The sequence below is a fragment of the Alligator sinensis genome, unplaced genomic scaffold (genome assembly GCF_000455745.1).
Source record: "Alligator sinensis unplaced genomic scaffold, ASM45574v1 scaffold264_1, whole genome shotgun sequence".
Lineage (NCBI taxonomy): Eukaryota > Metazoa > Chordata > Crocodylia > Alligatoridae > Alligator > Alligator sinensis.
Genome location: NW_005841831.1, coordinates 1,648,117 through 1,659,407, shown reverse-complemented (window position 1 = coordinate 1,659,407; position 11,291 = coordinate 1,648,117).

The window sequence follows — 11,291 nt, the reverse complement described above, 5'->3', positions numbered from 1 at the left end:
GGGCTGCTCTCAGGCTGGGCTGGGTCATGCAGCAATTGGAGCCCAGCGGCCCCTCCAGGGGCATGGGTGGGTGGGTCCTGCCGCTGCACACACCACGGGGGAGGAGGGCATGTTTTCCCACCTTGGCTGCCTCACGCCGCGCCCCTGGACAACCTGCTGGGCTCTGGGTCATGGGACAATTGGAGCCTGGCAGCTCCTCCAGAGGCGCAGCGCTCCTTTTACTACCAGCCTACTTTTACTTCCTGCCTCTGTCCATGAGAACAGAGCAAGGCAGTGCAGCCTAGAACTACTACCCAATAGCTTTACTAAGTGTGACTCCTAGGCTATTAGAAAGACTGATATATATAATAGATTTTTTTCAGACCATAAACAAACATATTCCTCCTGAGCAAGCAGGGTTTAGACCAAAGAGAGGATGCTGTGATCAAATCATGGTCCTGACTACCAAGATAGAAAATGGCTTTGAAAAGTCACTAAAAACTAGCCATCTTGACAATTGGAGCCTGGCAGCTCCTCCAGAGGCGCAGCGCTCCTTTTACTACCAGCCTACTTTTACTTCCTGCCTCTGTCCATGAGAACAGAGCAAGGCAGTGCAGCCTAGAACTACTACCCAATAGCTTTACTAAGTGTGACTCCTAGGCTATTAGAAAGACTGATATATATAATAGATTTTTTTCAGACCATAAACAAACATATTCCTCCTGAGCAAGCAGGGTTTAGACCAAAGAGAGGATGCTGTGATCAAATCATGGTCCTGACTACCAAGATAGAAAATGGCTTTGAAAAGTCACTAAAAACTAGCCATCTTCCTTGATCTCTTGGCTGCATATGATACAGTCTGGAGACAAGGACTCATCTTAAAGTTCTTGGACATTATACCTCATCTTAAAATTGCTAACTTTACTAGACAACACGTTTAGCAATAGATGATTCCAGATTTTCTCTGATAATATTAGGAGTATACCACATAAACTGAACAATGGACTCTCTCAGGGATCAGTCTTTGCACATCTGCTGGTTAATCTTTCCATACATGACCTCCCAGGCACTTCATCAGGAAAATTCATATACACTGACGTCACAGCCATTGTTACACAATCTTGTTTCTCCAGAGCAGAAATAAATGTTTACATCTGATCTGAATACTTTAGATATCTACTTTAAAAAATGGCATCTGCACCTAAACCCTGGGAAAACAAAGTGTCCACATTTCACTTAAACAATTAACAAGCTAATTATCAACCATTATCCTCAGAAATCAGTTATGTTAAAATGGTACTCCTAAATATTTAGGAATCATCTTAGCTAAAACACTGTCCTATAAAAATCACTTAACTATGATAGCAGCTAGCTGTAATAATTTTCTCTAGAAACTCACTGAGACTTCTTGAGGAGCTGAAGCTGATGCACCGAGAGGAACAGCCTTAGCGCTGGTCTACTCTTTGGCAGAATACTGTGCCCCAATCTGGTTAAAGAGTGCTCACACTGACAAGGTTGACAAAACTCAACCAAGTAATGCAAATCATTACAGGAACAATCTGATCTCCCCTCCTTCAATGGCTCTGTTCTTAGTAACATAAGGCATATTTCCTTCTTAATAAGGGAGGATGTAACTACATTATAGACTAAAATAAAATTTAAAAAAATAAACCTGCATCTGTTTTTGAGATTAAAATTTAGACATCCCACTTGGATAACAGGAATTCAACATGAGCAAGACTCATTTAACATCCAATACGCCCGGACACAAAAGTGGTTCAATTCACCCCTGAATACATAAATTATTACTACAAATCCCACCATTAGACCAGCTGGCTTTGATCTCCCTAGACATCTTTGGTCTTCAGTAAACCAAATCAGGACAGGACATGGCAGATGTGGATTTTTGTTATGTTGATGGGGCTAGACTAGCTCACCCAGCTGCAACTGTGGTGCCCCTTTTCAAACTTCGAATCCCATCACCTCTAAATGCCCTCTCTGTGCATTTAAATGGAGCGCTATTGGATCTGCACAATACTACACCGGAGGCAATCAGCTGGCTGCAAAATTTGGACATAAAATTGTGAATGTTTCTCCTTGCTTTGTGAGGATCACTGTATCAGTATACGCTTAAAAAAGATGCAGCCTATGGGGCTGAGGGAACCCATGACCAGGAGGCTAAGGGGACCCTTTACAGCTGGGCTGGGTGGGCCAGGGGGGAGGGGGTGGCATGCAGCAGGCACTTAGCTTGTATTTGGTGCAGCCCAGGGGGAACTCTGGCCACTTAGAAGTTGGACAGTTCAGTACAATATACAAGATACAGTATACTTAACATACAGGAGAAGGTAAAATTTGAACCGTTGTGAAACAGAAAATAAAAGAAGCACGTTTATTAGGGGTGTGCAAAGTGGGCCCTATTCAATTCAGATTCGGCCCAAGTCAGGGACAGTGATTTGATTCATTGATTCGAATCACTGCCCCCAATTTGATTCGGCCAAATCCGAATCTGAAGATTCGATGCTGATTCGGAGAATCAGCAATTCAGCCATAGACACAGCTTTAAGAGGTTTTTCTACATACCTTGAAGTAGCAGGCACAGCTCGGGATCACTGCGATGCTGGGGCAAATGGAGCCTCCCACAGGAGTGTGGTGGGGCCCTCCATGTGCTTGGCGGCAAACCTGGAAGTGGACCAGAACTACTTCTGGTCCACTGCTGGGTCTGCCGGGGAGCATGCTGGGGGGCCCTCATGCCTCCCCAGCTTGGCGATTGGCCACAGGGGGACCCCGGGTGCCCCCCCGACTCAGGAGGCACCAGTCACTGAGTCGGGGGAGGGGGTTGCAGAGCCCCCCCCCCCACGTGCTCCCCGGCAGACCGGGAAGTGGACTGGCAGTGCTGCTGGTCCACTTTCGGGTCTGCTGCCGAGCATGCTGTGGACCCCCCGTGCTCCTACAGGACACTCCATGCATCCCAGCATTGCAGCATTCACGAGTCCTTGCTACCTAGAGGTATGTAGGAAAAGCATTTAAAGCTGTCTCTATGTCTGAATCGATTCAGAGGGTTCCGATTTGGTTCCGAGAGATTAAAGGGTCCTCTGATTTGATTTGGATTCAGAGATTCGGCCACTGAATTGGGCTGAATCGAATCAGGGACTGAAGCTTTGCACAGCCCTAATGTTCATATATCAAAGCAGCTGTAAGGAGTTAATCTGTTAAAACCGCAGGCAGTGGAATTGTTCAGTATGAGGTGCCTGTGCCTTAAAGTCCTTTGCTGCTCGTTTTCAAAGCAGAGAGAGAGGCAGTTCTGGAAAAAAACACACATTCTCACTCCATAAACACCTAGCATGGAGTAATGAGAGCCTGCCAGTCATTACTGCTATTCACTATTTAAACCAGTGACTGCTCTGATTCACTTTCCAAATAGGGGCTGAACGCTGATATATTTGCCCACCTTCCACACCTGCTTTGTTTAGAGGCTTGTAGAGCACGTTCATGGTTTTCTGTCACAGTTAAATGAAAGACCAGAGATCCTGTGCCCTTCTCCACCTTTACAGCTCCGCTAGACTGGGTTTTTAAATCCTTCAGGACAGTAGTGGAGGGATGCAACTGGGCATCTGGGGCAAAATGGGAGCAGCAACTTCCAGTTCCCATTGTGATTGCAAATGTGACAACAAACAGGAGGCTGCTAGCAGCAGCCCCTTTTTGGCACCGCCCCCACCACATCACTTGGGACAGATGCCCCTATTACCTCCCCCACCCAGTTTTGCCACTGCATCAGGAGTGGTCTCTACCCTAGTTTTCGGCACTTTAGCCATTACATGGGATTATTGGCTGTTGATACTGGTGGATCCCTTGAGAAAGACCCTTGTCACATACTTTGAGGTGCCCATTCAGGTATATTTGTGTACAGGAGTTTTAACAAGCATGCTTTTGCCATCCTGTCCCCATGCTTAACAGAGCTTAGGACCTCAGCAACAGAAGGATCGCGTATAAAAAGTAGGTCCTTCAGATGGCAGGTCAGGGAGGCAAGTAAGAGATGGAGAAAGATGCTGGATGCTGCCCAAAGGAACTGCACTTCAAAGGCAAGGTTAGCCTTCCAGTATATCACAGAAGAGGATAATATGAAGCAAAGAGGCAGTGAAAGGGGAAAGCACTAGGACTCCTGCTGTGAATGAAGGCCACTGTGTGAGGGAGCAGAGCTTGGAGCATGACAACTGCACAAAGGGTAAAGAATTAATATGATTTTTCCCATACTGATTCCCCATTCATGGTGAAAATGCAGATCTAGCCCCACACAGTTGGGATGAGGAACCATGAACTGATGCTGCAGTGTAACAAGTGACTTGTATTTTCCTGCACAGTATCAATATGCAACTGCCTCACTGTTCAGCCACTGGAAAGTACAGGTTTGGTCCTTCCTTTGGGACTTTTGGATACAGACACACACTTGGACATGCATGCGGTTACTGGAGGCTGATGTTCATTTTCTCCTTCATTTGAGCTCTATAGGACTGTCATGCTTACACAGCCACAGGATCACAGCTCAGTTTGGCACTTCTTGTTGTTCACAGAACTTAGTGGCACAGCAAAACCTAGATCATTCATATCAGGGTGGCTCACAGTCAGGGTTGCCACCACAAGTTTTTGGTTTTGTTTTTTTGAGTCTGGGGAAAACAAAACAAAAACCAACTATCTGCAAACTTTTTAATGAGGGCCAGGTTCCAATTTAAGGGTTTAACACCCATTTTCCAAACCTCACTCATGCTTGTACCCAGAAACATGGAGGTCCCTGTACACAATTGTGGAGGCTGCTCCAACACGCTATAATTACAGCACATCAGAGCAGACTTGATTAACCAAGTCTGCTGGAGTGTGGCAATTACTGTGCTCCAGTAGCTTCCTGAGTCTCATGCATCAGTGTCCCTGCACTTCAAAATGGCGGTGGGGGTGCTTGAACTAAAGCTTGTTCAATGAGCTTTAGTTCAAGTGCCCCTGCTGCCATTTTGAAGTGTGGGAATGCCAATACATGAGATGCCGTGGCACTTTAATTAGAATGGCTCTCAGAGCCACTTTAATTAAAGTGCTGCCCCCTCCCAAGAACACATGTAAAAGTGCCCATGGTATTCAAGCAGGAGAGCCTCTGCATGGTTTTTGCTTCCTTAGTGATAGATTCATCTGCACTTTTAAGATGAATCACTTGTTCTTTTTATAGCTGCCATATTTTTAAATTAAAATACATGGCACTAACACAAGTGATGACAAGTGGACAAACAGAGTCATACTTGATGGCTGCAATGGTTCTACACCAGGATGCCCCCAATCAATGGGCCCTCTACTTACTGTTGTGAAGGGGTGCCAACAGTTGCTTCCCTGCAAGGGTGGGGCATGGGATGGAGCTGCAAGTGGCTCATTTGTGGGATATGGGGATAGGGGGAGGGCAGCTCCTGCCACTGTGTGCACTTCTGGGTAAGCATGGGGGGGTGACCCCCAGATCTGTGTGCAGGGCGAGGTGGGCTGCTTCTTCAGGCTTTCCCCCAGGTGTCAAACTTCCTTGCCATGGTACTGGAACCAGCAGATGGGATTCACAGAAGTCTAGAGCTGGAAGGGACCTCGTGAGATTGAGTCCAGCCCCCCTGCTCAAGGCAGGAAAGACTGCTGGGGCCAAATACCCCCAGCAAGGTATAAAATGTAAGCTCAAGCCTTCCGTCGTTATACCCTCAAAGCAACTGAACCTGTGTCTAATAGACTAACAATGAAGATGCCTCTAGGCAGGCTGGTTTGCAAATAGCTGCTGTGCATAGACCATGGCTGATATTCTAAATCCAATTGCTCTATACTGGCCTTCTCTGTGCATTCTTACTTCCCTCCATTAAATAAATGTGACCCAGAGGCACCAAATCCACCATTAAAAATTGACAGCCGTTGGGGGGAAGAAAATAAAGAGCCTGATCTTGCCTGTACAGAAGTCAAAGAGAGTTTGGCCTTGCATTTCAATTACTCAGGTGAGTTGACTACTGAGATGTGAACAATCCTTGAAAAAAATCTACAGGAATTAAGCCCTTGCCCCAAAGAGTGAGGTAACTAGGTTAAGACCAGAATGGCTTGATTGATGTAAGGAAAGACAGTGGAAGGCAAACCCAGGTGAAGACAATATGATGAAGCTCTTCTCTGATCTATGCAAGTAGCAGAGGTACCAGGAGTAAATGTTGTTTATATCCGGCAGCTTTTTGGCAGCCTTCATAGAATATGTTTGGTGGGTCTCCTTCTCATCCCAAGGGGACAGTTATTTACAAAACCACAACCACAGCTGGCACTAATTTCTCACCCATCTCCCCTTTGTCTCTCCAATGAGGCTGTGGCAGAGGATGCAATAGGCCACAGGGGTTGGCACCTTCTCTATGACTGGCCCCTTTATGGTGGAGTCATATGGCAAGAGGTGCATGTAGAAAACAGACTGCCCACATCCTCCTCAGGCTGATGATTGAGGCCTTCGGATGCAGCACTAGCAAGTGACATGGTGGCAGAAGTGACTACGGAGAGTTCTGTGTGCCATAAAGCCCTGACAGAGAGCTCCCTACAGGGTGCCGAGCTGTGCTTCTGCTCAGACAGAAAGTGGTACACTCTCCTCCATCTGTCCATCAACACTTGCATCCAGTCTCGTTTTGATGACTAATCTTTAGTCAAGCTCAAAGTATCTTAGTTTTTTTACTGATAGCTCAATGTCTATTTGTTTGTTTTAAATTGGCCATCTGTACATTTCTGGACAGCTGGCAACCCTGCTCACCATCCATTTAGTTTGCAGTGCATTAAGATATTCAGGATGAGCCACTCAGCTGCTTGCTGCAGCTTTTACTTCAAAGGACACTGCTTTTCCAATCAACTGATTGGAGATGTGGTGCACTTTGAAGTAAAAGCCATAGTACCCACGGCAGGGATGTGCAGGGAGTGGATTGCAGTTCTGCCCCAGGCCCCAGCTCCACACTGTGACCGCCCACGATCCTGGCACCGGCCCCCTGCCCATTCCGCTCCTAGACGTTGCTTCCAACCTGCCCATGGCCCATTCCCTATACCTGAGTGAGTGTGCCCAGCCTGTGGGGGTTCCAGGTTCATGGAGATCCCACCCACCCACTCCATCCAGTGCCCTCAGCTGTGAGTGCAGGGTGGATGGGCCGGGATGCCCAGACAGCGGAGCTAAGTCCGGGGGTGGAGACATGCGCAGCAGGATCTGGAAGGCACCTAGGGGGCAGAGTGAATCACTGCCACAGGGGGCTGACAGGAAGTTGAGTCTAGTCATCGTGCCACCCCGAACCCCACCATCATGCAGCCCAGCCCCACAGACCACAGCTCCCAGAATGCCCAAGACCCACACTTGGGGTAGGGTGGGCTACACTCCGTGCCAGCTGGCATCTCCATGCCTGGGGGTAGCAGGACTGGGCACATGTGCCATGGCCTGGGCTGCCCCCACTTTTGGGCTGGGTGGGGGGAGTGCAAGGGACCTACCATGGGCCAGTTAGAATCACCTGGTTGGCCAGGTCTGGCCCAAGGGCCACGTTTTGCCCACCCCTAGACTAGGTGCTATTTAGTCCCGTTTCCAGCATTCCTTTTGAAGCAGGCAGCTGAGAAAGGGAGTTACTGCAAGGAAGGGGAAGCAGCAAAATGAGGCAGAAACTGCTCTCCATTCACTTTTTCTAATGAATATTTGAAACACAGTGCAGCAGCTCACCTTCAGGGAGGGCTAAGGCGGTGTCCAGATACTGTCTAATGTGTGGCCTGTTGGTTAGAGAGCTGTGTTGTAGAGTCAGGAAGTCGTAGGTTCTGGTTGAGGAGGCCTGGAGAATGAAGCTCTCATTCTTTGGGAGTGTCCCAACCACTACACTTTTGGGCTAGAACATGTTTTGTCCAGCTATAATTTCAGAACCTGGGCCCAGCTGTGTAGAAAGAGAACTAGGTACCTACCCAGCCAATGTGCAGCCTACTGTACATGCTCAGTAGCTATGTGGATGCTTGTATAACCACACTGAACATGGAATAAGATCTTCAATTGTGTTTAAATGCCAAAATTGGCAGTTATGTGGCTGGGTAAAGGTCATCTGGGCATGTAAAGTGAAACAGGGTTTTGTTCTAAATCTCTCAGGGATGATCTGAATGGTACAAGATCTTCACAGGTAGTATTTAAAATAGACTTCTTAAAGAATGAAGTGGCATTATGATCCTGTGTTTCTCCATTGGTCTCAAGCCTCTATAATATATTTTATATTAAAAAATCCCCAACATTTCAGTCTTTATAGCACTTTTTGTTCAAGAACCTCAAAGGCAAGCATTATTCCCTCATGGGAAATATGTGGTCTTGAGAAATGAAGGGACTTGCCCAAAACTACACAGTACTTCAGAGGCACAGTTGTAAAGAGAACCAACTTCATGAATCTTGGCCCTTAGGCTACAAAATGTAGCTTCAGCACCATATTATGAACATAACTGTGACAGGATGTGCTGACTGGTTACAAAGAAGCTGTAGCACCCGCTCAGAAAGGCGCACCATCCAGTCATCTACAGAGGTAGCACTAAGCAAAGCTGATTATTCAATAAGCCTAAAATAGGCTTAAAATGGGAATTTCCTGCAACATAATTGCAACGTCACATTATTGCCAGTATGCAAATAAGCTTCATGCCAAATTGCTCGCATCATTTTTAGATTGCAACCATGCATCTAGGAAAACAGAATATTTCATGGCTTAAATACTACCTCACTAGTGCAGCAAACTTAATAAAACCCTTGCAATACATCTTTGAGGGAATACTTAAATATCATGCAAATTTCTAACAAGCATTAGAAAAAGTTGTACTCTTGCACTATTATTTTTTAGACGCAATAGAATTTATATGCTAGACACTACAGTATAAGTACTGGGCATTCTACTGTGCTTTTATAGCTTATGCCTTCAGTCCTGTGTACAGTTAATGTGACTATTGTCCTCATGCAGCAGTCCCTGGTTTTTTGGTTATTTTTTTTCCTGAAGCACTGTAATTTAGATTACTTAAGATGCCAGAAGCCTTAGCCTCCTTGGATCAAATGAAACTAATAAAGAGAAAACTGGGAGGAATGGAGGGAGCCATCTGCTGCCCAGATCCCATGGTATGGGAGGTATGCAGCCTGCCTGGAGCCCGGATTCAAGACATTACAACAAGGATTCTAGACCTGATTAAGCCCTCTGACTACTATTCCATGGTCTTCATCCATGTGGGAATGAATGACATGGCCCGGAGTAGTGCAGGCAGGGTCATGAGTGACTACATGGTGCTGGGAGCCAGGCTCAGAGGTTCAGGGGCACAGGTGGTCTTCTCATCCATCCTCCTGGTCAGCGGTTATGGATGGCACCACAGCAACTGCATTAGCTTTGGAGCTGGTGCTATCGTGTGGGGCTTGGATTCCTTGACCATGACCTCTACTTCCAAGATAGGACCTTGTTTGGACAAGATGGGCTACATCTCTCTCAAAGAGGTAAGAGTCTGTTTTCTTACAGGTTGGCTGATCTCCTACGCAGGGCTTTAAACTAGGTTCGTCGGAGGATGGGGATGTTGACGACAGGATGAGGCTAGGAACAACAAGCCATGAACCAGGTGCTGGAACAGTTCAGGTTAAGTACCAAGGGCCCCTCTCAGCATCAGGATGGTAAAGTATTAAGGTCACCTATTGGGGGGCTTAGATTCCTCTATACTAATGGTAGGGGCATGGGGAACAAGCAAGAGGAACTTGCACTCCTGCTTACAACCTGGTTGGGCTAACAGAAACCTGGTGGGACCCTACCCATGATCGGGCAGTGGGCATTGAGGGCTACAGGCTGTACAGATGGGATACAGTGGGGAAAAAGGGCAGGGGGAGGGGGCTGCTGTCTATGTTAAGGAGCAATATACATCTTCTGCAGTTCAGTTGGGCCTAGAAGAAGGGCAAATTGAGGTATTATGGGTCAGATTACAGGGGGATCAGAGAGAAAGGGACTTGGTAGTGGGGGCCTATTACGGACCCCCACACCACGGGGACGAGTTAGACCTAGAATTCTCGAGACAGCTTTCAGAGGCAGCGTGCTAAAAGGACCTGGTTGTCATGGGTGACCTAAACTTCCCAGATGTCTGCTGGGAGGAACAGGCAGCCAGGTCTGCCTGTTCATATAAGTTTCTAACCTGCTTACAGGACCTTCACCTAACACAGGAGGTAAAAGTTTCCACTAGGGGAAATGCCTTACTAGACTTGATGCTGGCCACAGGGGATGACTTGGTGGGGGAGCTGCAGGTGCAGGGTAACCTAGGGGACAGTGACCACCTATTGATAGAGTTCACTATTTGGTGTAAGGTGGGAAAGATAACTAGTAGGGCTGAAGTACTAGACTTCAGGAAAGCCAGCTTCAACAAGCTCAGGAGATTAGTAGGGAGGGACTGATGGGCAAAAGCATCAGAGAGATGGGAGTCCAGGAAGGGTGGGCGTTTCTCAAGGGATTGATCCTGCAGGCACAGTAAGGGACCATCTCAGTACACATAAAGGAGGGCAAAAGAGCAAAGAAACCCTCTTAGTTGAGCAAGGAAATCCAGGAGAGCCTGGAGGGGAAAAGAGGCCTACAGGCTGTGGAGGCAGGGGGCAGCCACCAAGGAGGAGTATACCTGCTTGACTCAAGCTTGCAGGGAAGCAGTGAGGAGGGCCAAAGCAAAAATGGAGCTAGGTCAGCAGCAAAAGTTAATGTGGCAGGCTCACTGCTTTTGCCTGGCAAGCCTGGCTTGGAGAAGGACACTTCAGATTGGTGGACCATTTCCACCAAGCAGGTAACAATTTGGAGGGGCTTGCCCTGCCCCTGCTCAGAAGGGATGGGGGGGAGCAAAAAGCCCCTGGACCTGATTGAAGACTGTGCTTTGCAGGTCCGGCAGACTTCAGGGATGGGGCTCTGGTGTAAATAAAAACCTAGCATGCTCAGCACGCTGGGCAGAGGTGGCAAGGGACAGCAAGAAAAGAGGAGCTCCAGAGAAGACCATCATTGGGACCCTGCCTGAGCCTTGACGGTGCACAGCTCAGCACACAGTGCTCAGGCTCTGGGAGGCACTTGAGGCAACTTGAGCCTATGAACCCAGTAAGTGGCTGGGTGAGTTTCATAGTTTCATAGTTTCATAGTTACAGGGTCGGAAGGGACCTAATAGATCTTCTAGCCCGACCCCCCGCCAGGGCGGGAGAACAACCCAAAAAAAAAACACCCTAAAAACAAAAACGGGACTCAAATGAGTCCAGCCAGGTAAGTATCCAGCCTCTTCTTAAAGATCCCCAGGGTAGGGGC